This window comes from Bos indicus, chromosome 23 (assembly GCF_029378745.1).
Source record: "Bos indicus isolate NIAB-ARS_2022 breed Sahiwal x Tharparkar chromosome 23, NIAB-ARS_B.indTharparkar_mat_pri_1.0, whole genome shotgun sequence".
In the NCBI taxonomy this organism is placed as follows: Eukaryota; Metazoa; Chordata; class Mammalia; order Artiodactyla; family Bovidae; genus Bos; species Bos indicus.
In genome coordinates this window covers 40,478,529-40,504,210 of record NC_091782.1, presented here as the reverse complement: position 1 = coordinate 40,504,210, position 25,682 = coordinate 40,478,529, and the positions used below count along the sequence as shown (strand labels likewise).

The following is a 25,682-nucleotide window of genomic DNA, read 5'->3' as shown; positions in this document are numbered from 1 at the left end:
TTAGCTCTGAAAACCACATGATTCTGCTTTGATCCAAATTGGTAGCACCAGATCAACTTTTTGCAGACCCAGAGTTTCCTGGAGATTGCTCAGGATAGAGGTTGTTCAGGGATGGACCCCAGAAGGGTTGCTGTAACAGAGCTGCAGGGCAGCTCCACTCTCTCCCCAGGCATATTTTGTATTGTTAAGCAAAGAAATAACTCAAGGCCTACCGTGTGGGCATATGCCCCCACATCTGGAGTCAGTGATAGCCCACACAAGCAGGGGAAGGGAGGCTGAAACAACCACACTCTCACGATGAGCCAAACACAGTATATATTTGATGCATTACAAGCTATGTATGTTATTTTCTTTTCACAACCCTCTTATTTGATTATAGTTGAGTCTCTACTCCCTCTTTGCATAGTTGAATAAAATAAGCTTTAGAATAGTGAATGAGTAACTTTCAAAGGTCGTGGATTTGAATCATGATGGATTTGAACCAGGCTGTCTAACTGTAAGCCTTCTGTACTTTTCACTGCACTGCTGCCTCCGCAGACTAGCACACTCTGCTCTCCCCAATGCTGAGGGAAATGCATGATGCCAAATGCTTTTAAAAAACACAATTTGAATCTTCTTAGAGATGACTAAGGGTTTTGGGAGCTGGGTGGAACCAAATACTCCTGTTGGAAAACCTTTAAATGAGGCGTGGAAGAAGAAAAGGCAAGAATGTAGAGAGAATCATAGACAGATAAGGTCCCTGATACCAGACACATCCTTTCAGAACTACACGCTGAGAAACAAAGTTTAAAAGAAGGGGGTTGGGGTGGGAATGCTGAATTCAGCTTTCACCAAGTAATGAACAGCTGGAGTGTTTCTGCATGATTTACCCTAATGTAACAAGTTTGGAATTTTTAAGTTTTGGGGAGGAGAGAAGAGATGAAGTTCATGTTAGTTCTTGGTTATCTTTGTAGTAGTTACCCTTTGACACCTAGGAATCTTCAGCTTGCAAATCTAGATAATTGCAAGCCGTTCCCCAGAGCTTAGAGCATTAACGTTCCCACCTAAGGACCCTTGGCCCATGGAAAGGGACCTCTGGGGTGTGGAGGTGGGTCTTGGCTTTCTGGGCACAGCCCACACCTCTTCACCAAGCACTGGAGTAGCATTTCAATGAGGACAAGTTCACAGGAGAAAACTTCCTCACACACTGAGCTTCTGGTTCACTCAAATTTCTATCTGGGGGATCCTGGAAAACACCGAGGAGACGGGACAGATGTGCTAGCAAGCCATGAGCATCTGGAGAGTTTAGCTGAGTGGTTCAGCATCCACTCCAGAGGTTTGATGACCTCTTCTCATCTGCAGTGACAGAAATGTCTATTCCCAGACTGGCAGGGCCCCAACCCGCCAGGTCACAGTTCTAGGCGGAAGATGAATGGTACTGTTACAGGCTTGCCGTGTTTTAAAGACTTTGCTCAGGCAGCAAATTGGCCTGAGTAAACTGTGAAGCTGCTGAATCTGATTCCAATGCCCCCGTGAGATAGTTTCAGTGCCCATGAGGGGAGGGTAAAGAGGGTGTGATTCTCCCCAATCAAGAGACTAAATAGCAGCTGTTCCCATAGGCAAGCAGTACAAATGACTCTGCTTCTGAGATAGGCTTACAACAAATCCAAGCTAATCTTTGTGAAACTGTGCTCTAAATGATTAGTGTTAACACGCATTTACTAAGACAGTTGCATTATTTTCTCTCCTCAGGATTTCAAAGCCCAGCAAACCCCTCTCACCCGCCCTTCTCCTTACTTTGTCATTCCACTGCAGCATCTTTTTTGCACTTCTACAAAGAAAAAAAAGCCAAGAATCTGCACAAAGATGAGGCTGTTAGAAAAAAAGAAAAAACTTCATTCCTATTCAGGGCATGGACTGCAGATTCTACCCAATTATTTAGGAGAAATCAGTAGGTGACTTCAAGCCACAGGAGTTATGCAGGCAGACCAAATCCTTGAATCTATCATCTCTTAACATTCAGGAGGTGAGAGAATGAGCTAGAAGTCCAACTCAAGGTCTCAGGCTGTCTGTAAGATTTCTCTTCTTTCTGCCAGTGGCTTCTTAATTCAAACAGAGCCAGCTTTCCTAAAGGTTCCCTTCCATTATCCTAGTCTATACTCAGAATTGCATCCCACAGCTTCCAAATTCTATATGATCCAAATCCGGCCCAACTTGGTCACTTTTGTAATCTGATAAAGAATTATGTACAGGTTGTGATAAATGATTGATTAAAAAACAAAAAGGTGTCCATCATCTGCCCAAATAATATTGGAGAACTATTGAGACACTGGTTACTTTTATCTTGCCTCCATAAAAAAAAAAAAAAAAAAATTATGGCGGCAACTTGATAGTTGAGAAGGAGGGAAAACAACAATCGGAGGAATAGAAGAAGGAAGTTTTGACTGTTTCAATGAGGGAGAAAGGGCTGTTAAGTATGGCTGTGTCCCTTTGCTGTTCACCTGAGACTATCATGACATTGCTAACTGGCTATTTGTGCATGCGTGCGTGCTAAGTTGCTCCAGTCATGTCTTAACTCTGTGCGACCCTATGGATTGTAGCCTGCCAGGCTCCTCTGTCCATGGGATTCTCCAGGCAAGAATACTGGAGTGGGTAGCCATTCTCATCTCCAGAGGATCTTCCCCACCCAGGGATGGAACCCGGGTCTCTTGCATAGCAGGCAGATTCTTCACTGTCTGAGCCACCAAGAAAGCCCAGAATTCTTGCCCAGAGAATTCCATGGACAGAGGAGATGCTAACTGGTACACCAGTACAAAATAAGAAGCTTAAAAAAATAAAACAAAATATTAACATTCATTTTTAAATAAACAAAAGAAGACCGGAGAGGTTAGATGAATTACTACATGGAAAATGTGCCTGCTCTCTTTTCCTTAGATATTCCTTAGACATCTGTCAATATCCCTCACCCTCAATCTGTTGCTCTTCTGTTCTTTTCCTCTTCTCCCCAAGAGACACAAAATTTAAAAAGACACCTCAATGTCAGGGTCCCAGCAAAAAATGTATCAGAAAACTGCATAATCTATAAAGAGCAGGATGAAGTAAGATGCCTAAGCTGTCATCCTGCCTGGGCCATTGTGAGAGAGCTGCTATGCGAGCTCCTAAGTAAGCAGAGACAAGGATCTTTCTCTTTTTTAATGTTTATTTGGCCAAGCCAGATCTTAGTAGAGGCACACAGGATCTTCCTTGCACTATGTGGAATCTTTCTTTGCGGGGCACCATGGAATGTAGGATCTTAGTTCCCCAACTAAGGATGGAACCTGTGTCCTCTGCATAGCAAGGTGGATTCTTACCCACTGCACCACCAGGAAAGTCCCAAGAATAATTTTTTGTTCAATACACCTTTCCTCCCAGCCAGTTTGGCAGTATACATGTATATATTATATGTATATAATTGCCTCTGTCAAGAGAAATAGGAACAATAAAATGGTTTGCGGTTTTGATGTCCAACCACAAAAAAATGGTATGGTTTTTGTGTCTTAGTTTCAAGGCAAGTATCAGTACATTGTAAACCTGGGCTGCTTCACTCATTGATATCTTCTGTTGAATGGATCTTTCATTCATTCGTTGGGGTTTGCTTCATCTCTTTTGACTAAAGTTTGTGCATATGCAGCGCTTCTCTGCTCTTCACAAATTCTTTAGGCATGTCTCCCTATCTGCAGTTTTTGAATCAAGAGCAACCTGATGGCTCTATTCACAAATGCTCTGACTTTTCTGAAAGGTTCAAGTACAAGGTTTCAACCAACTCCCTTTTACACTGAAATTTCTCTGGGGAGATCATGGTTCTGGGAGCTAAGACTCAGAGCAAGAGACAGACATAAAACCTATGTTTGTATGACACAGAGCCAGTCACTTTTTAAATAATTAATCAATTGTTCAAGAAAAATATTCTAGCCAATGAAGACGTCTATCAGAAAAGCTGTTTGGAAAATTCTTTGTAAAGAAAACCATCATGTATGTGATTTTTGTTTATTATTTGTCCTAGAAATACAGACTTAGAAATACAGACGTTAGTTAGAGATATGTGGAAGAAATAACAGATAAAAGGAATTCAACACATATTTTGAGGGATCTGGAAAAAATGTGTTTTCAGTGAATATTCTATGGATGTAGTGAATAAAAATTACGAATTTGTATGTCTTAAAAGACACTTGTCCCTTGGAAGAAAAACTATGACAAACTTAGACAGCATATTAAAAAGCAGAGGTGTCACTTTGCTAACAAAGATCTGTATAGTCAAAGCTATGGTTTTTCCAGTAGTCATGTACAGATGTGAGAGTTGGACCATAAAGAAGGCTGAGCACTGAAGAGTCTAGTCCGTAGGACTGCAAGGAGATCAAACTAGTCCATCCTAAAGGAAATTAACCCTGAATATTCATTGGAAGGACCAATGCTGAAGCTGAAGTTCCAATAATTTAACCACCTGATGCAAAGAGCCAACTCATTGGAAAAGACCCTGACACTCAGAAAGATTGAAGGCAGGAGAAGGGGATGATAGAGGATGAGATGGTTGGATGGCATCACTGACTCAATGGACATGAGTTTGAGCAAACTCTGGGAGATGATGAAGGACAGGGAAGCCTGGCCTGTTGCAGTTCAGGGGGTCACACAGAGTTGGACACGACTGAGCAACAACAATGTCTTAACAAGATTTCAACAAAAGAAATATGACATAAGGTAACTAAGACAGATTTTTCTTTTAAAGTGAAAATTAGATTTTAATTTATTTTTGTTCTTTGCTCTATGATTTCCCCGTGTCTTCCTTTGCCTTTCTCCTTTAAAGGGCAAAGTAACAAAATTCCAGAGTCCAGGTGGACTCTTTAAACTCAGTCTTCACTTAGTCCTTCCTGACATACACTCTGATGTAAAGGGAAACACCAGCTTTGTTTTTTCCAAGTTCTGCCCTTGCTGCTGCTAAGGTGCTTCAGTCGTGTCCGACTCTGTACGACCCCATAGACGGCAGCCCACCAGGCTCCCCCGTCCCTGGGATTCTCCAGGCAAGAACACTGGAGTGGGTTGCCATTTCCTTCTCCAATGCAGGAAAGTGAAAAGTGAAAGTGAAGTCGCTCAGTCGTGTCTGACTCTTAGCGACCCCATGGACTGCAGCCTACCAGGCTCCTCCATCCATGGGATTTTCCAGGCAAGAGTACTGAAGTGGGGTGCCTTAGTCTACTCTCAATTAAAACATTCAGGGACTGGTTATCCATGTAGTGAAGTGTGTGGGATTTGTCAGTGTCCTCTGTCTTCCCTTTATTCCTAACTTTTACACTTTTTTTTTTTTTTTTTTCTCATTAGCACTGCACTCTGACCACAAATGAAGGAAGGGACAGTAACAGCAGTTCAGTATTTTGGTAGAAAGATCAGCTGTAATAAAAATTAAAAGGAGTGTCTTGAATAAGGTACAAGACCATCTGGGGTTTTTACATTTTTGTGATTAAGAGGTGATTAAGCTGTGTTCTACTATAACCACCAGTAAAATGAAGATGGAAGAACTAACTCTCTTGAGCTGCAACATCTAATTGAATTCTGGGGATAGTCCAAAACAGGCCACTGTATAAAGAGATAAACCAGGGTCTTCTGTTTTCTCCTTTCTCCCCACCCACCTCTAATGAAGGGGTAGCTGCTCCGTGTAAATTTTTAAGAACAAATTTGAATGTTCTTCCTCTACTAATAAGCACCCAGACGACCAAATACAGACATTACTCACACAATATCAGCACTGCTGAAACTACAAACACATCATTTTCTATTGCAAGCTGAGCAAGAAACAGCTATTTTTATGAATCTGCAGAGTGGTTTGATCGTGTACAAAAGGAGAGAGTGAAAATCACACCAGGGTGAAAATCATATTACACACATGAAGAAGATGACTTAACAGTCTGTGCACAAGTATTAGATATGGAATGAAGTTCATCTGAGCCCTTGGCTGTGAGAGAATCATTTCCTAGGTAGGTTGATAAGAAGTCTAGGGGTCCCCAAGGAGAGAGGTGTCTGGAATTCTCAAGGAGGAAAAAAGGACAAACTTTTTTTTCCTCTGCATTCCTTAGCATTATGTATCCTGCCTGAGGACAGTCTCTGGATTAAACCTGGCTAATCATGTCATCTTAAAATGTAAATTATGGGAGTAGGTCTGGTCTTTACAAGGATTATATAACAATAATGTATCCTGCCTGAGGACAGTCTCGGGATTAAACCTTCTGGCTAATTCTGTTATCTTAAAATGTAAATTACAGGAGTAGGTCTAGTGAGGTCTTTACAACCTCCAGACATTCTTTGGATTCATTGAGAGTATATAACCCCATTGCTAACACTAGCAAGGGGGTACCCTTTCTACCCACTTCTGATGTCTATGTCAGAAGTTTCTCTATCTCCTTTATACTTTAATAAAACTTGATTACACAAAAGCTCTGAGCGATCAAGCCTCATCGCTGGCCCCGGATTGAATTCTTCTCCTCAGGAGGCCAAGGATCCCAGAGTCTTTGCGTGGTTCAACAAAAACCTTTCAGCTGCAGCAATATACTCTAAGACTTTTCACTAGAAATATATTGTTAAGAAGTAAATATTTTATGCTTGATGTCATGATGGTGATTTTTTTTTTCTTTGGTCTTGGTTTTCTGTATTATTTTAGATCAGTTGTTATTAGGACTTTGTCAAGAAATGTGTTTGAATAACTAATAACTGGTGTCTACTCTTCTAAGAGTTAACCCCCCTCTTATAAAAGCAAAAGCAGAATTTTATATATAACTACTTCCTTGGTACGGTTCACATTCATTATGGCATTGGAAAAGGTTAGAGAAAGCCACGGGGTGTTGTTTTAGGATTAAATGAAACAACATAAAAAACAAATATGAAATGATGGCCACACACTAGATGCTCTATGAACGTTAGCTGTAAACGTAATGTATTTCCAAAGCCTGATGTTTCTTTTTCCTGAATGGACTGTTCCACTTGTGCTTTTCCATTTTTCCTCATTCAGTGATGTCAGGATGAGTAGTTAATTGGTCCAGCCCCTTTCAATCTTTGTCCTCTCTATCTCTGTCTCACTTTCCATATATAAAATGCATTATGTAAAGTTCAAAATGAAAAAACCAAAGTTACCAGTTAGAGAAGAATAACTGCTGGAGATTCTTATCAGAGAAAAATACACTTACCTTTTTTTGTTTGACCCATTAGATTTTTAATCATGTTTGGTGAAAAAGGAGGGAGGAGCAAAATAGAAAATTAAACCCTATACTATTTGCATGGGGAAATTTTGAATTAATATAATGAACAACTTCATCATTAACATAAAATGAACTTAGTTTCAGACACTGTAATCTGTCTCAATGTCCTCCATCTGCTTATTGGACTAAACTGTGTAAGTATGTATTACTGGGAAAAACTAATATTTATCTTGTAAAGTATGATTTTCGACTTGGAGGGTGCCTAGATTAAATGCCTAGTGATTAAAGGAAAATATCTGGTATCTTTCTAATACACCCATGTGTCTTTACTAACAGTTGATCTGACGGAAAGTGATCACTTTAATATTTCAGGAGATCAGGTTTAGATATGCATATGCATACATGTGTATACATATACATACACATGTGTGTGCTTGGTCGTTCAGTCATATCCGACTATCTGCAACTCCATGGACTATAGCTGCTGGACTCCTCTGTCCATGGGAATTCTCCAGGCAAGAATATTGGAGTAGCTTGCCATGACCTCCTCCAGGGGATTTTCCCAACCCAGAGATAGAACCCAGGTCTCCCACATTGCAGGCAGATTCTTTACCATCTCAGCCGCCAGGGAAGCCCATACATACACACACACACATGTATAGACTGATGCACATATCCACTTGTACCCACACAATCATATGTCCAAAGAAAGAAAATTATACCGAAAATACAGTGTCCTTTAAAAAAATCATCAGGCCTCACAGTTGATGTTTTTGGCAATCCTATCTATGCAAGCAAGTGCCACCTGGACAAGACGTACAATGTCTCTGTTACTGGAAAAGTACCCTTGCGTGCCTTTCCAAATTCCCATTCTCCAGAGACCAGTTACTTTCTAAGTTCGATCACGGCAGACGAGTTTAGTCTGTCCTCGGAATTCAAATGAGTGGAAAAATGCAGTATGTTTTCTTATGTCTCTGGCTTCCTTTACTCAACATAACAATCATTTTATGTTGTTGAGTTTATCCTAATTTGTTTCTTTTTATTGGCACAGTACATGAATAATCCAAAAATTATTTACCCATGTTCCTCTTGATAATTATTTGGTTTGTTTTTCTTTTCTGGCTATTCACAATGAAGCTAATACCAACATCTTATAAAAGATATTGTTTGGACATATGTTTTTAGTTTTCTTGAATAAATACCTAGGAGTGAAATTACTGGATTAAGGGTAAGAACATGTCTAACTTTATAAGGAGCTGCCAAACTGTTTCCAGTATGGTTGGATCACTCCTATCAGTGAAGTATTAGTGATCCAAATGTTCCACATTCTTGGAAATATTTGGAATTGCTAGTCTTTTTTCTTTTCAGTCATCATAATTGGTGTAAAATAGTACCTCGTTATGGATTTGTTTTTCCCTTGTAACTAATGATGTTGAATATATATTAATATGTTTATTGCCCTTTTTGAGAAATATATATTTAAATCTTTTAATCATTTTATATTAGTTTTTGTTTTCCTTTTATTGTTGTTTTGTAGGAGTTCTTTATGTATTTTGGATAAAATTCTTTTGTGAAATCTATCCATTACAGGTACATTTTTCTAGGCTTAGACTTGCCTTTCCATGTTTAATGGAGTGTACAATAAGAAGACTGTTTTAATTTTGATGAATTGCAATTTGTTCATTTGTATTTTGTGGCTTCCGTGGTGGCTCAGAGGTTAAAACATCTGCCTACAATGCAGGAGACCTGGGTTCGATCCCTGGGTCTGGAAGACCCCTTGGAGAAGGAAATGGCAACCCACACCAGTATTCTTGCATTTCCAGTAGACTTGCCTTTCCATGTTTAATGGAGTGTACAAGAAGAAGACTATTTTAATTTAGATGAATTGCAATTTGTTCATTTGTATTTTATCTGAGAAATCTTTGCCTGTCTCAAAATAACAAAAATACTCCTATATGTTTTCAGCTAAAAAGTTAAATGATCAAAAATTAGTTATCTGTGTGTGGGTGACCCTTTTCCTAGACTATTCTGTTACACGGATTCATTTTTCTGTCTGAATACCAATACTACACTACCTTGATTACTGCCACTTAACATGTTTTAAAAGTATATAATCTTAATCCCCCAACTTTATTCTAATATTGTAAAGTAATTAGCCTCCAATTAAAATAAATTGATTAATTTTTAAAAAGTAGTTTGACTACTCAAGGTACTTTGTATTTCATATGAAACTTAGAATCAATTTATCAATGTCAATCTCTACCAAAGCTGCCCCATAACTCCTGGGATATTGATAGGACTACACTGATATGATAGATGAACCTATGGAAAATTGACAGTTTAAAAATATTGAGATTTTTGATCTGTGTACAGGGAATATCCTTCCATATATTTAGACTCTCTTTCATTCTTCTGGGGATATTTTGTAATTTTTAGTGTACAAAGCTTGCAAACTTCAAGTTAAATCTATCCTTTTATATTTTTGATTCCATTATAAATGGTACTGCTTTTCTCATATCTATTTCCAGGTGCTCACTGATAGTGTATAAAAGTATAATGGATTAATTATACATCGATCTGATACTATGCAAGGATGCTAAACTCACTTGTTGGTCTCAGGGTTTTATATAGATTCCACTGGATTTTCTACACAGACAGTTATGCCATCTGTGAGAAAATACAGTTTTACTTCTTTCTTTGCCTTTTGTTTCTTTTTCTTGCCTAAATGCACGGGCTAGACTCTTAGATACAATGCTGAGAGAAAATGATGAGAGTGAGCATTCTTATTTGTTGTCTGTTCCTTATTTTAGGAGGGAAGCATTTAGTGAAGTATCATGTGAGTTTTTCCTAGATGCTCTTTATTGCGTTGGGGACATTCCATTCTATTTGTAGTTTCCTGAAGTTTTACATGAGAAATGAGTGTTGGATTTTATCAAATACTTTTTCTGTGTTTACTGAAATGACGATGTAGTGTAGTACTGGTTACATATAAGTTTGTAAAATGATCATATATATAAATTTATAAATATGTTTATATATATATTTATAAATATAAAAATTTATAAATATTTATAGCATATATAAATTTGTTAATATGTTCAAGTACATTCAGTAATTGATTTTCATACATGAAAGCAACCTTGCCTTCGTGGGATAAACTCCATTTGGTCCTGATGTATTATTATCTTTTTAACATATTGCTGAATTCAATTTGGTAACATTTTGTTTAGAAATGTCACCTCTATGTTCACGAGAAATCTTGGTCTGTAGTTTCCTTTTCTTATAATGCGTTTGTCTGGCTTTAGTAACAGGGTACAGCTGGCTCGCAGAATGAGTTAGGAATTGCCCCCTCCTTTCCAATTGCCTGGAAAAGTTTCTGTAGAAGTGCTATTAAATCCTTTCTTCTTTCTTTAGGTTTAATTTGTTGTTCTTTTCTTAGTTTATTAAGGTAAAGGCTAAAGTCATTGATTTGTGAGTTTTCTTCATTTAATAACAAGCATTTAATGTTGCAAATTTTCCTCTTAATGAATGTTGCATTAACCAGATTTCAAAAATTTTAACTATACTTTAAATAATTTACTTTTAATTGCTGTAATATTTTATCATAGGTAGGCAGTCTTGATTTAATGATTTCCATTTTCTGTGCTCTTAGTGGTTTTTGAATAAATTTCTATGTGGATTATAATTGATTTGGTTTTTTGCAGCAATTTATTGATATCATTTTTATAGTTTTTAGCAGTTTTAAGACCACTTAAAAATCATTCTATTTCCAAATGTTAAAAGCAAAAATGAAACCTATGATTTAATCATTTGAAATCATTCTATCTCTAAATATGAAAGACAAGAATGAAACCTACTATATAGAAGATAATTTAACACACTTTTAGTTCGCATTCTTCCATTTAGTAGTACTTGAATGCATTATCTATAATTTTAAGTATTATTTTTATGTATAGTATGAGTACCTATTCTTTCAACTGTTGTTTTATGACATTTAGATTTGTAATATTTACAAAAGATTTACAAAAATTATTTTCACTTCCCTTCACACTTCACTGGCTTAATTAATCAATTCTTTACTATGATGATTTGCTCATTTTATGTTTTCTCTTTTGAGTCACTTTTCAGGAAACCACAATAAGTCTTTAAATAATTTTATTTCTAAAAGGTTCACAAAGTAGCACATTTTAAGACCTTGTTCTTACAGCCAAAAATTTAAAAACACATATCTACCTCTATTACCGTCACAAGAAAAAAACAAATTTAGACCTGGTCTTTACAAGGATGTATCTTGCCTGAGGACAGTGTTATCTTAAAATGTAAATTATGGGAGTAGGATTGATGAGGTCTTTACAACCTCCAGATATTCTTTGGATTATATAACTTCATTGTTAACACTAGCAGGTGGGTACCCTTTCTGCCCCCTTCTGATGCCTATGTCAGAAGCTTTCTCTATCTCCTTTATACTTTAATAAAACTTTATTACACACACAAAAAAAAATAAAATAAAATTTTTAACCAAAACTTTTCCCCTCAAAACTTAGAAGACTGTCTAGAGAAAAGCTTCATTGCCATACTCTATCAGTAGATTTTGAAGAGATATCTAAAATCAACCATTTTAAAAGAATTTTTAGATATCCAATTTGTCTTTCTCTCAGAATACATGTAAAATTTTTCTGATTTTTCATATTTCAAAATTTTGCCCAGATGGGTTTGAGCTTGGTTCCTTTTAAACTAATTTTGCTTGCAATGGAAAGAGCCATGTTGATTTGAAAACACTGGTCATTTTTCCCCAGAGTATCTTCTTTCATAAATTATTGACCATTACTTCTACTCCTTTTTTTCTTCTCTTTTTCAAGAATAGCAGTATTCTATGCGTATGACATAAGTTTTTGCCTCAAAGTCTATCATCTTTCTGTCCTATGATCTATATTCTTAGAGGGTTTTTCTGGTTTGTCTTGCTGATTGAAAACATCAATCTTGCAGGCTATTCATTTGGTTTCTTGCTCTCTTTGGCAAAGATTCGTATTTCTGCCTTTGTGCTTATTATGCCCTCGCAATTCTTTTTTCTCTCACTCAGCTCCTTCTTCATCACAATATATTTTGCTCAGTTATTTGGCCTTCCTCTCACATGTCATTCTGCATGCTACTAAGGCCTTCCAGGGTTTCCTAAAACCTTATTCTTGCTTCTCTAGAAAATCACATTAAAAGATACGTCATTGTTTTAAATCTTTGTAATGATGCTTACTTTGTCTCTATTTGCCTTTTTTTCTTTTTTAAACATACCAGCCATCCTGGTAATCTCTAGCCATCCTAGAAATCTCATTAGATTTCTAGCCAGAAATAATATTTTTTTTCAATAGAAATGTGTCCAGTTTGTAAGTCCAACAGTTAGTCTAGATACCCAACTAACACAATCCACTATACAGTACTATAATAGGCTTATAATACTCTTCACACAAATAATACACTAAAATAAACACAAAAAATAAAACATTTTTAATCTTACAGTACAGTACCTCGCAAAGTACAGTAGTATATTACAACGGCTCACATACACAGTCTGGCCTCGAGTGAGCAGGTAAGAAGAGTCACAGGCTCAAAGAGGAGAGGAGGTGGGAGATGGTAGAGCCGAAGGATCACCAGCAACAGAAGAGAAGGGCAAGCTGCGATTTCACTCATGCCTGACGTTGATGGCACAGGTTCTGGTTCCTTGCTGAATTCAGAGGCTCAGCACTGAACCCAATTAACCTCCCTTTTCATATGACCCTATACTGCAATTCTGGTTTCCAGATTCTTTTTTTTTTTTTGATTGTATTTATTTATTTTTTAATTTATTTTTATTTTTAAACTTTACATAATTGTATTAGTTTTGCCAAATATCAAAATGAATCCGCCACAGGTATACATGTGTTCCCCATCCTGAACCCTCCTCCCTCCTCCCTCCCCATACCATCCCTCTGGGTCATCCCAGTGCACTAGCCCCAAGCATCCAGTATCGTGCATCGAACCTGGACTGGCAACTCGTTTCATACATGATATTATACATGTTTCAATGCCATTCTCCCAAATCTTCCCACCCTCTCCCTCTCCTACAGAGTCCAAAAGACTGTTCTATACATCAGTATCTCTTTTGCTGTCTCGTACACAGGGTTATTGTTACCATCTTTCTAAATTCCATATATATGCATTAGTATACTGTATTGGTGTTTTTCTTTCTGGCTTACTTCACTCTGTATAATAGGCTCCAGTTTCATCCACCTCATTAGAACTGATTCAAATGTATTCTTTTTAATGGCTGAGTAATACTCCATTGTGTATATGTACCAAAGCTTTCTTATCCATTCATCTGCTGATGGACATCTAGGTTGCTTCCATGTCCTGGCTATTATAAACAGTGCAGCGATGAACATTGGGGTACACGTGTCTCTTTCCCTTCTGGTTTCCTCAGTGTGTATGCCCAGCAGTGGGATTGCTGGATCATAAGGCAGTTCTATTTCCAGTTTTTTCTTGGCATTTTCAGCCAATCACTGACAGAATCATTTTTTCTATTCCCACATCTAGAGTTAGCTTCATAGACACGCATCTTTTCTTTAGAAACCAAGACTTCCAGCCCCGCCAAAAAATAGGAATGCATGTTCTCTCTCATCTTCAAAAGTTCACAACTTGAAGGTTCGTACATAGGGGACTTACTATAGATAAGCTATAACGTCTCATCAAGTTAGGACTGAACTGTCAAGCATAGAATGTGTAACCCTCTTAGGTATGGATGAGCAAATTGAGACCCAGGGAGGATACAGGACTTGTCTATTGTCACACAATTAGCAACAGAGCTGGAGCTAGGGTAAGACTCTTATGACTCCTAATATTTCTTCTAATCAGGCAATTTTTCTGATTGGGATTATAATGTAGAAATGGTCCCATCTCAGGTACCTAGGGGAACTGGGGCATAAAGATGTCACTGTCATTTCAGAGCCCTTGCTTCTCAAACGACCACAGCCATCATTACCAGAATTGGTCCTGTGTTATTTCTTTTACCATCCCTTCAGCCCTGATGGTCAAATAACAGACCAGAACCAGGTCCAACAGCCTCTGCATCTCCAGGGGCTGTTAGAAATGAAGACCCTTAGCCTTCACCTCCAACTGGCAGAATCAGGATCTGCATTTTAATAGGACCCTGAGGTGATCTGAAAAAAACTTTAAAGTTTGAGAAGCATCCACCTCAATTTTAAATGCCTTTTAAAGGGAGGGAGAAAGAGAGAAAGCAAAGGAGAGACAGAGAAAGAAGAGAGGGAAAGGAAAGTGCCACTAAAATGTTCTCATTCCACTCGTGTTTAATAGGAAACCAGGGACTTACTTCCATTGTTTCCTTTCCTCTTCTTTTTCCTCTTTATTTTTTTCCCCAGGCTTTTTTTGTGGCTGTTGCTGTTATTATACTGAAGAGCTACATGAGACAGAGAGCTTGGCAGCCTTCCCACAATCCTCAGCATGTGGGAATAGCAAGTAACATAGTGTTAGCCCCTGCCAACTGGTGGTTCCGTGTAAATGTCTCTGTTAACAACCAACACTGCTGCTAGCAGCCATCGGAGCAAAGCGGCAAATCTGTTCCTCTCTCCGGTGTGGGAAACACCACCGAAAAAGTCACCTCATTACTTGATTAAGATGTATCAATCCTGGAAATTGCTGATCTAGAACACCGAGTCTCTGGCATTTAGTTCATTCTTGATTCAACAGAATAGTTTCATCCTGTCTCTTACGTATTGTCTCCCAGTACTACATGCCATGCAGAGAATGGTAGTAGTGAAACCTTTTTATGGGGGAAGAAGAAAAACTGTTTGGGGTCAAATCCTGTCTGCTATCTCAAGACAGCCTTTCAGTAAGTCCTTGTGGCAAAAATGAGAAAAGATGGATGGTTCTGAAAAGATCAGGGTCCCAGAGATCACTGATAAGAGTTGGGAAATTCATTATTTTATTGTAAGTGTCCTAATTCTATTTTGAAAACCACTGAGAATTTTCCTCCATATCCGAGGTACGAAGGCCCCACCCCACTGCCAGCCTGTTTAAATGCATTGTTAAAGATCCCCTGGAGAAGAAAATGGCAACCCACTCCAGTATTCTTGCCTGGAGAATTCCCTGCGAAGAGGAACTCGTAGGCTACAGTCCATGTGGTCGCAAGTCGGACATGACTGAGCGAACACGCAGCAGCAACAACAAAGAACAAGTCTACCTGTACAGCCTCACACCCAGTTCCTCTCAATTTCTCCCCCTCACCCGGATAAGACGCAGTTTATCTAGCTCAGTCATTACCCACGTGGGGCAGGAGTGGATAGAATTGAGTGACAAGCTGCTTCTTTCGGTTATGATGTCACATTACCTCTTTAAGAGCAGCAGGTAGCCCATCTTCGGCGATCACCGGCACCAAGAGTTGAACAATAACAAAAAGATTCTTCCAAAAGATTGCGTTTTCTTTGAAAGCAAAGGTGAGAAGAAAGAAGAACAGGATAATACCCCCAAGAAGTCATCTCATGGCTAGTTATTTTCAATAAATACTTTCTAAATACTTGTAGCTGAAATAAGTGGGTTCCACTTTCCTCCCAGAAACACCTTCCTTGATTGAAAAAGCATGCAAATTTGCTTTTATTATCAACTTCCTGTTGAAGTTCAAGTAGAGCCATTTACCAAAATTTTGTGGTTTCTCTTTCATATTGCTACCTGGTCATGGTACGGGTATAGAAACGCAGGGATGACTATTTATTTATTTTGAGGCCTATGTACTTTGTTAGGAAAATAATTCAGCCAGTATATATTTTTTTAGCTTATTGGAATGGAAAAAGAATGAAAACCTGGTAAAGACAAAGAACACATAGGTTATATAGGATCGCAATACAATTATGCTTGAAAAAGTTTTAAAATTGGCAACTTTAAAAAATAAGAACTAATTTAAAGTACATTCTGTTTCAAATAAAATGCGATCTTTCAAAAGGATGACACTTTTACATGAGTAGGCAAGTTAGGGAAAACTGTTGACCAAAACTGAACTGCAAACCTACATAGCAATACATGTATTTGAAACTACAAATAAATCTGGATTCTGATAGAAGTTTATGTGGCTCTCAATAGGCAAACAGAACTTGACACTGGACAGAGTGATTTAGGTAATGACCTTTCTCTTTCACAAACATGATGAAGTGAACCGAGGAGCAAGACAGCATCATCTGTGGCCATGTGTGAAAATGAAAGGATTAGTTGCATCCAACTCTTTGTGATCCCGTGGGCTGTAGCCTGCAAAGCTCCTCTATCCATGGAATTCTCCAGGCAAGAATATTGGAGTAGGTAACCATTCCCTTCTCCAGGGGATCTTCCCAACCCAGGGATCAAACCCAGGTCTCCTGCATTGCAGGCAGATTCTTTACCGTCTGAGCCACCAGGGAAGTATGTACTTCCAGAAAAGTAACCCTGCCACCCAAGGGTAAATCACTGCATCCAAAACCATTCATTTAATTCTGATGCAGGGTTTGATCCCTGATTGGGGAACTAAGATCCCTCATGCCACGTTGTGTGGCAAAAATAACACAAAACAGGAAAAAAATAAAAAAAAAAACACATTCATGTGACCTCAGGTGTTAAAGAGAACTGGTGTTATCATAGTGGAAGAGCTAGGGTCCAGTATGAGAAAGAGGCTTCAGTGGCTCACTTTTAGGATCCTAAGTACACAAATTCGTGTCTGCTGGTACAAATTTCTTCATGATAAACCTTATGCTTTAGCCAAGTGGACTTGCTTCCATGCTTAACCACAATGCTCATTCGCCCATTTCCCATAGATTTGCTCATGCCTTTCTCTTCGCTTGGAATGCCTTTCCAACTCCTCTCAGGGCAGGACACCTCAATGCCATCTCTTCTGTGAAGTTTTCTCTGATCCCCATGAGTTCTTCTTGGTTATGTGTACACTGCAACTTGTCCAGCAATCTCTCAAAGAATTTTCATATTACTTTTATGGCCATTTTGCCTGCTGCCCTGTGAATTCCTTAAAGGAATAATCATGCTAAATTCACTTTTATTGTCCCCCTGTCCAATAAAAATGTAGCATACAGTGGCCATTCAATATATGTTTCAAAGTGAGCCCTCATCTGAAATACTGAGAATGGAAATTCTGAGTTTGAATTGAAGTGGAAGGATGTTTTTTCCCAAAATTCTGGAAGATTTGAATATACTATGCAAAATTAGTGATCAAAACATTGTTACTATTAAAACTTAGGTCCACAGTGGAACAGGGCAAAAGGCTGAGAGACGAGACAGAGGGAACGAAGTTAATAGTTTTTTTTATATCTGAGAATTATTTGGACAATTTTACTTTTCTGACCTTGAACTATAAGTTTCTAAGAAATCCACCTACACATGCTTCCCTGATGAAGTCAGCATGAGGCAGAGTGCTGGCCACAGTTTTTTATCTAAGCAGGAGCAAGTAACAACTGGTACAGTTTCAGGACTACAGTTAAATGAAAAATGGTTTGGCACAGACTTCAAACCATGTTAACATAATTGAGCACTGAGGTAGGGGTAGGGGGCAAATTTTATTCTACTTTTCTTTCTGGAAATAATTTGCTTTTTCTATATTTACAGTGTATCACAATCCTCTGAATACAGATAGTAATAGATAGGTGTACACATTCAGAGGGCTTCCCTGATAGCTCAGTTGGTAAAGAATCTGCCTGCAGTGCAGGAGACCTGGGTTCAATCCCTGGGTTGGGAAGGTCCCCTGGAGAAGGGAAAGGCTACCCACTCCTGTATTCTGGCCTGGAGAATTCCATGGACAGAGGAGCCTGGCTCCTCTCTCTCTATATACGTATGTGTGTGTGTCTCTCTATATATGTAATGTCTCTATTTCCATCAGCAGTATCAAGTGATTAAAGAGGTTCATTTTTTATATAATGTTGAAAATCAAATAGTATTCAAAAACTGAAAATAGTATAATCTGCTCAAAATACTACCATCTTATGAAGATCTTTGGGCTGAACCTGTGTATGTACACAACAAAGGGTCATGGTTGTGTTTTTGCAATTTTAACTCACTTTTGTTATCATTTACATTTAGCCTCTCTGGTATCCTATATCTAACATGACGAATGCCTTGCATTTACATCAGATTGTACGCTTTCTTCAGAACTCCATTATTCCCAATCTGAACCTGACCTATGAAAAGAGCACTGCATTCAGTTGATACATATAAATATTTTTTTTTCTATTTGTATGAATAAATGACGTAGAGACCAAGCATCTTTCACTGGGGATCTAGGGCCCAATAATCACATGGGAACCTTGAGGCACTACCAAGCCACCTTCATATTAGGGTGGGAGACAAGCCTGTCAGGCTCGATCAGGATCAGTCCCGTCAGCATTCATAGATATGGGTCTCTGCCAGAGATAACCTCTCCCCACTACTGGTCCTGTCAGGACTTAAATGTGAATCCTTCAGTTTGAGACAGATATGATCCTCTTACAAGCGGTGGTTGTTGCTGTTCTGTTGCTCGGTCACATCCAGCTCTTTGCAACCCCATGGACTGGAGCCCACCAGGCTCCTCTGTCCACAGGATTTTCCAAGCAAGAATACTAGAGTAGGTTGCCGTTTCCTTCTCCAGGGGATCTTCCTGATCTAGACATCAAACCTGCCTCTCCTGTGTCTTCCTGCATTGGCAGACAGATTCTTTACCACTGAGCCACCAGGGAAGCCTGGAGAAAGATGTTAAATCCAACTGAGAAAAGAGCTCATAGATTTAACATTATGATAAGTAGGAATTAGTAAACAGGATCAGAACTTTTCATAAAGATTTTTTTTGGGCTACGTAATATCATCAGGGAAAGTGGAAGTAAAAAGGAATAAACCTAGACAGGATGGGGAAATTCCAGCTGGAAGAGGAACAGTGCAATGAAAGAAGACTCAAACCAATGCAAATAAACTTTCATCTACTTAAACCATTTTTTGGTGACTGTTATAAATGATAAATATAATAATTACTATTTGATAATAATAATAATATGTCAGACACTGTGCTAACCATTTTTCCTAGGGTTATCTGATTTAATCCTTTAAGAGAATCCTGGGAGGCAGGTGATATTATTCTCATTTCAAAACTAAATAAAGGTTATAGATGTTAATTAACTTGCCTGAGATCATGGAGTTCAAGAAGGATGCAACTGGGATTGAAACTCAGATGCGTCCACCTCCAAATCCTAGGTTCTTCACATAATGCTGTTAATGTGGTGAGCTTATGCTTTCAAACTGTGGTGCTGGAGAAGACTCTTAAGAGTCCCTTGGAAAGCAAGGAGATCAAACCAGTCCATCCTAAAGGAAATCAACCCTGAATATTCGTTGGAAGGACTGATGCTGAAGCCGAAGCGCCAATACTTTCACCAACTGATGCTAAGAGCTTAATCATTGGAAAAGACCCTGATGCTGGGAAAGACTGAAGGCAGGAGGAGAAGGAGATGACAGAGGATGAGATGGTTGGATGGCATCACTGATTCAATGGACACGAGTTTGAGCAAACTCTGGAATAATGAAGGACAGGGAGGCTCGACATGCTACAGGCCATGGGGTCACAAAGAGTTGAACATGACTTAATGATTGAACAACAAAAACTTCACATAGAATGCGGCCTTCAATGTGGCCTTTCCTACTCCAATTTCCACCGTAAAACATAAATAAAATTTAACAACAATTGTGGCAAGGCTGGCCACAAGACAAACACGATTGGTCTTAAAAATTTTATAGGAAATAACACAGTATATCTGAATTTTGATACCTAACAATGCATTGAACTGGGCTTCCCTGGTGGCTCAGTGGTAAAGAATCTGCCTGCAATGCAGGAAACTCTGGTTCGATCCTGGGTCGGGAAGATCCCTTGGAGGAGGGCATGGCAACCCACTCCAGTATTCTTGCCTAGGAAACCCCATGGACAGAGGAGCCCGGTGGGCTATGGTCCATGGGGTCGCAGAGTTGGACACAGCTTAGCAACTGAATGACAATAGCAAACATGAATATGGCTTAGAGGTGCTGACCAAGCACCTTCCCTCAGCTAGAGAATTTTTCTAGTTAGATTTGCATTTAATATTATCAATCACCATCAATCTGTAATAAGGCTGTAACAGGTAGGAGACTACTTTTCCACATATCCCATGGAATGCAGCTGCCCATCAAATAATCTAGAAATTCTAAAGTTGCTTCTTTTATTCTTCCAGGATCATTGATTATAAACTCACATTCATGAGTTTTGAAGAAAGAAACACTATTAATTTGTCTTTGTGGGGGAATTTATAAAATTGTGTAAGAGTCAAGAAAGATTGATGAAAGGAAAAGATTAATACCCGTGTAGTGCCAAGAGGGTGACTAATGCGATTACTTCCTTATGAAGCTATAGCTCTCAAACTGTTGATTCTAATTTTAACAAAACAAACCAGATTTGAAGCCCATGCATTGACGTTCTGCCCAAGAATATTTGAATATTCTTTTTACTGGAATTAGAAACTTTATTCCAGTAATGAGGAGAGCTTTCCCTACACAAAATTAGGTAATTATCATACTTGCGAGCAAATTGGCTTCAGCCACAATGAATAATACATATGGGCACAGAGACTAAAATGTTACTACACAGTACTTTTTATTTAGTATGGAAACACTAATCAACCAGAAGTATAAAAACATGAGGAATTCATTTGTTATTGCCATTTCTCCATATTTATAACACTATAGTCATGAGTGGGTTTTGTGGTAATTATTTTCCTTTCTTGATTTGCATTTGATGTGTTCACATTGCTTTTGTTTTTATTATCTTTTGTTTCTCTTCCTGACATAAACACAAATACATATATATGTATATATATATGCTGCTGCTAAGTCGCTTCAGTCGTGTCCGACTCTGTGTGACCCCATAGACGGCAGCCCATGAGGCTCCCCTGTCCCTGGGATTCGCCAGGCAAGAACACTGGAGTGGGTTGCCATTTCCTTCTCCAATGCGTGAAAGTGAAAAGGGAAAGTGAAGTCGCTCAGTCGTGTCCGACTCTTCGTGACCCCATGGACTGCAGCCCACCAGGCTCCTCTGTCCATGGGATTTTCCAGGCAAGAGTGCTGGAGTGGGATGCCATTGCCTTCTCCCATATATATAATGAGAATGCATTATTCAATTAATTTATTCCCTGTAACCTTCATTGTTGTTGTTTAGTCACTTGGTCATGTCCGACTCTTTGCGACCCCATGGACTGTAGCCCACCAGGCTCCTCTGTCCATGGGATTTCCCAGGCAAGAATACTGCAGTGGGTTGCTATTTCCTTCTCGAGGGGATCTTCCCAACACAGGGATCAAACCTGCATCTCCTGCATTGGCAAGCGTATTCTTTACCACTGAGCCAGCCTTGTTGTGTCCTTTCAAATACAGCAGAAATCACATCTCCGCTTCACTAAAATAAGTGTTTCATTTTGAATTGAAGATATATCTATCGATGTCTTTCAGCTCCTCCTAAGACAAACTCACCTGTCCATCTTTAATACAGTCAGAAGGATTCCAAGAGAAAACTAGAGGAATAAAACAGAATCACCCTTTTAAGACTGACAGAATAGCTAAAAGATTCATTTGAATGAATAATAAAATAGGCATTTTTTTAAAAGTTGTCAATATCTGTGTAACAACCATTCCAACTTAAACGTATCGTTCTCTCTCACATTCTATGAACTGACTGGACACAACCAAATGGTTCTTAAGTGGTGTTTCTTAGGCAGTTTCCTCAGACTCATTTGAGCTGAATGCTCAGAATGGCTCGCTCTCATGACTGGGAATGGACTCTGGTTCTTGACTGGGAGCATGTGTAGGGCTCACCAGGTTACTTGGTCTTCTTACATCATAGCAGCTGGGTTCCAAAAGCAAATGTTCCAAAAGATCAAAATTAGAAATACCTTAGTTATCTATCGCTGCATCACAAATTGTCATAGCCTTGATCCTATAAAAAACACTAATTTATCTTTTCACAGTTTCTATAGGTCAGAAGTCTGGACACATCTTACTTCTCTGCTCAGGATCTCTGAAGGTTTCAGTCAAGGTGTCAGCTATGACTATAGTCTCATCTGGGGTCAAGTTCCTTTTCTCAGCTCGATGGTGGTTGGTAAAATTCATTTCCTTGCAGCTGTAAGGAATTCGCTTCTTCAAGGCCAACAGAGAGCGTATTTGAGTTCGGGAAAGATATCAACCTTTCCTTTTAAGAACAGCTTTATTGAAGTATAATTCACATCCCATACATTTCACTCATTTAAGGTTTATAATACAATGTGTTTTTTTTAATATTTTCAGAAAGCTGTTCAACTATCACTACAGTCTGAATTTAGAACATTTTTGTCATCCCCAAAGAAACTCTGCCCAATAGAAGTAATTCTCCATTCCAGCCTCATCTCCAGCCCTACGCAACCACTAGTTCCTGTTCTGGCCATATGAATGGAATCACCCAATATGTATTTTTCGTGACTGGTTTCTTTAACTTAGCACAATGCTTTCAAGGTTGACCCATGTTGTATCCTATATTAGTATTTCATTCCTTTCTACTGCTGAATAATATGCCTTTTAAGGATATATCACATTTTATTCATCTATTCATCAGTTGATGTACATTTGGTTTGATTCTACTTTTCTTTTCTTTTGGCTAAGGCATGCAGCTTGCAGGGCCTCAGTTCCCTGACTAGGTACTGAACCCAGGCCCCAGAGGTAGTGTAAGCACCAAATCCTAGTCACCAGACCACCAGGGAACTCCTGGTTTGCCTCTACTTTTGAGCTCTGGTAAATAATGCGTTTGTCAACACTCATGTAGAAGATTATGTGTGGATATATGTTTGCATTTCTCATGGTTTTATGTCTAGAAGTGGAACTGCTGGATTCTATGGGAACTCTAAGTTGAACAGTTTGAGGAACTGGTAAACATTTTCCAAAGTCTCTATCATTTTACATCCCCAGTAGCAATGTACAAGGGTTCCTACAACTCCTCATCCTCATCGACACTTGTTATTATCTGTCTTTTTTTTATCATATCCATCCTCATGGGTGGGTAGTATCTCACTGTACTTTTGTGTCTCATTTACCTAATGACTAACGGTATTCAGTGTCCTTTCATGCGTATCTTTATTGGGAAAGTGTCTATTCAAACTCTTTGCCCCCTTTTAAGTTACATAATTCATATTTTTATTATTGAATTGTAAATGTTCATCTATCATGGACACAAGTCCTTTATCAGATATACAATTTGTGAATATATTTCCCCTTCTGTGAGTTGATTTTTCACTTTCTTGATTAGGTCCTTTGAACCATAAAGTTTTTATTTTGATGAAGTACAATTTGTCTGTTATGTCTTTTGCCACTTGTACTTTTGAAGTTGTATCTAAGAAAGTAGTGCCTAATCCAAATTCATGAAGATTTACTCCTATGTTTTCTATGGGTTTTACACTTGCTCTGTTATCCATTTTGAGTTCATTTTTATGTATAGTATGAAGAGAGATCCACCTTAATTCTTTCATGTGGGTATTCAGTTGTCCCAGCACCATTTGTTGGAAGACACAGCCTCTTTTAATGAGCCCACCTGATTAAGGCTGACCTAACCAGGATAACCTCCCTTTAACTCAAAGCCAACTTGTTAGGAACCTTAATTATACCTGCAAATCAATTCATCTTTTCCACATATGGTGAGATCCTTTATTGTCACAGGTCCTACCCATAATCAAGAGGAGAGTGTACTATTGGGCATGGACTCTAAGGGTGAGAATTTTGGAGGGCATCTCAGAATTCTGCCTGCCACAGGAAACTAGCATTGTCTTAAGGCTTGGATGCTGAAACTGATAGAATATCATTTTGATTATATTCTATTGCTCAAGCAGTCACAGAGTCCACTCAAATACAAAGGAGAAATTATATATTCCACCTCTTAATGAGAGGGGAGTCTAAAAACTTGTGCCTGTCTTTAACGTACCACAACCTGCTGTCATAAAAGGCAGTAGTAGATAAAATTGTTTATTAAAATATTTTACTTCTGATTTTCTTTCTTTTAATCTCAAGATTCTAAAGAACTCTGAAAAGCAAGAAGATAGCATCTGATAAAGAAAAACATGGAACAGAATACAGTAACTAGCCAAGTTCCCATCCCCTAGAGGAAATAAAAACCCTGTTCTAATGCGAATTGAGCGTGATTCTCTGTGAGTTTGTGCTTAGTGGGTGCCCAGATGAATCACCTTGGCTGTCCCATGGAGTACATGTCCCTCTTTGTGAGAAGCAGGTGGTCGATGACTGACCTTAGGAAGATAATTCAAATCAGTTTTTTTCAGAATTAAGAGCTCCAAAAAGACTCTATTAGACCTGAAAGAGAAGGTCTCATTTTGATTCTTGAGGAAACATCTGAGTTCGTGCTAGCAACAACTCCATCCCCACCATTAGCTTCTTCCCTCTCCCAGGTTAGCTCTAATGATGTAATCTTTGAATTATCTTTGCCAACCCTGAGCTCAGTTGGTAAAGAATCTGACGCTATTGCAGGAGACCCCGGTTTGATTCCTGAGTCAGGAAGATCTACTGGAGAAGGGAAGAGCTACCCACTCCAGTATTCTTGGGCTTCCCTCGTGGCTCAGATGGTAAAGAATCTGCCTGCAATGTGGGAGACCTAAGTTTGATCCCTGGGTTTGGAAAGATCCCCTGGAGAAGGGAAAGGCTACCCACTCCAGTATTCTGGCCTAGAGAATACCATGGACTGTATAGTCCATGGGGTTGAAAAGAGTTGGACACAACTGAGTGATTTTCGTTTTCATCCAGGAAAAAGGAGACCTGTACAATATGCAAATTTCACAGGAATAAACAGCTTTAATGGTCAAAGTATTGCCCAAAGCTTTTCCTCGTGCAAAAGGGTAATCAGAGTTTTTCTTCACTTCAAGCAAAATCTCTGTATTACTCCATTTCTGCAGCAGGTGAATAGGCCTGTCTTGAATATATAAGAAACATGGTTATTCTCGAAATATATAAAAACCACCTACCTCATTCTCTTTTTACGATCCAAAATAAAACTGAAGTGGAAATCTAGATATCTGAGGCGGGTTGATAGAACATCATATAGAGGAATGATTAGGATGTTCAGGTAGTCGTAGGACTTCCCTGGTGGTCCAGTGGTTAAGAATCCACCTTGAAATACAGAGGACACGGGTTCAATCTCTGGTCTGGGAGGATTCCACGTGCTGTGGAGCAACTAAGCCCATGCACCACAACTACTGAGCTGGCACTCCAGAGCCCTTGCTCTCCATCATGAGAAGCCCTCACACCACAGCTCCAGAGTAGCCCCTGCTCACCACTACTAGAAAGCCCAGGCACACCAGCAAAGACCCAGCACAGCCAACAGACAAAGAAAATTCAAAATAAAGTCGTTGTAGATTTTTCTCTTTTGCTGGGTGAGAACATACAATTGCATTTTTTTACCTAGGC

At 38.8% G+C, this 25,682-nt stretch overlaps 1 long non-coding RNA gene across 1 annotated transcript; it reads left to right on the top strand.

The window, feature by feature from the left end:
• Positions 1-15,540: 15,540 nt before the first annotated feature.
• Positions 15,541-24,394, top strand: LOC139178909 (uncharacterized). Its single transcript, XR_011563320.1, has 3 exons — positions 15,541-15,679; positions 22,217-22,343; positions 24,279-24,394. It is a non-coding gene; the product is annotated as an uncharacterized lncRNA (long non-coding RNA).
• Positions 24,395-25,682: the final 1,288 nt, after the last annotated feature.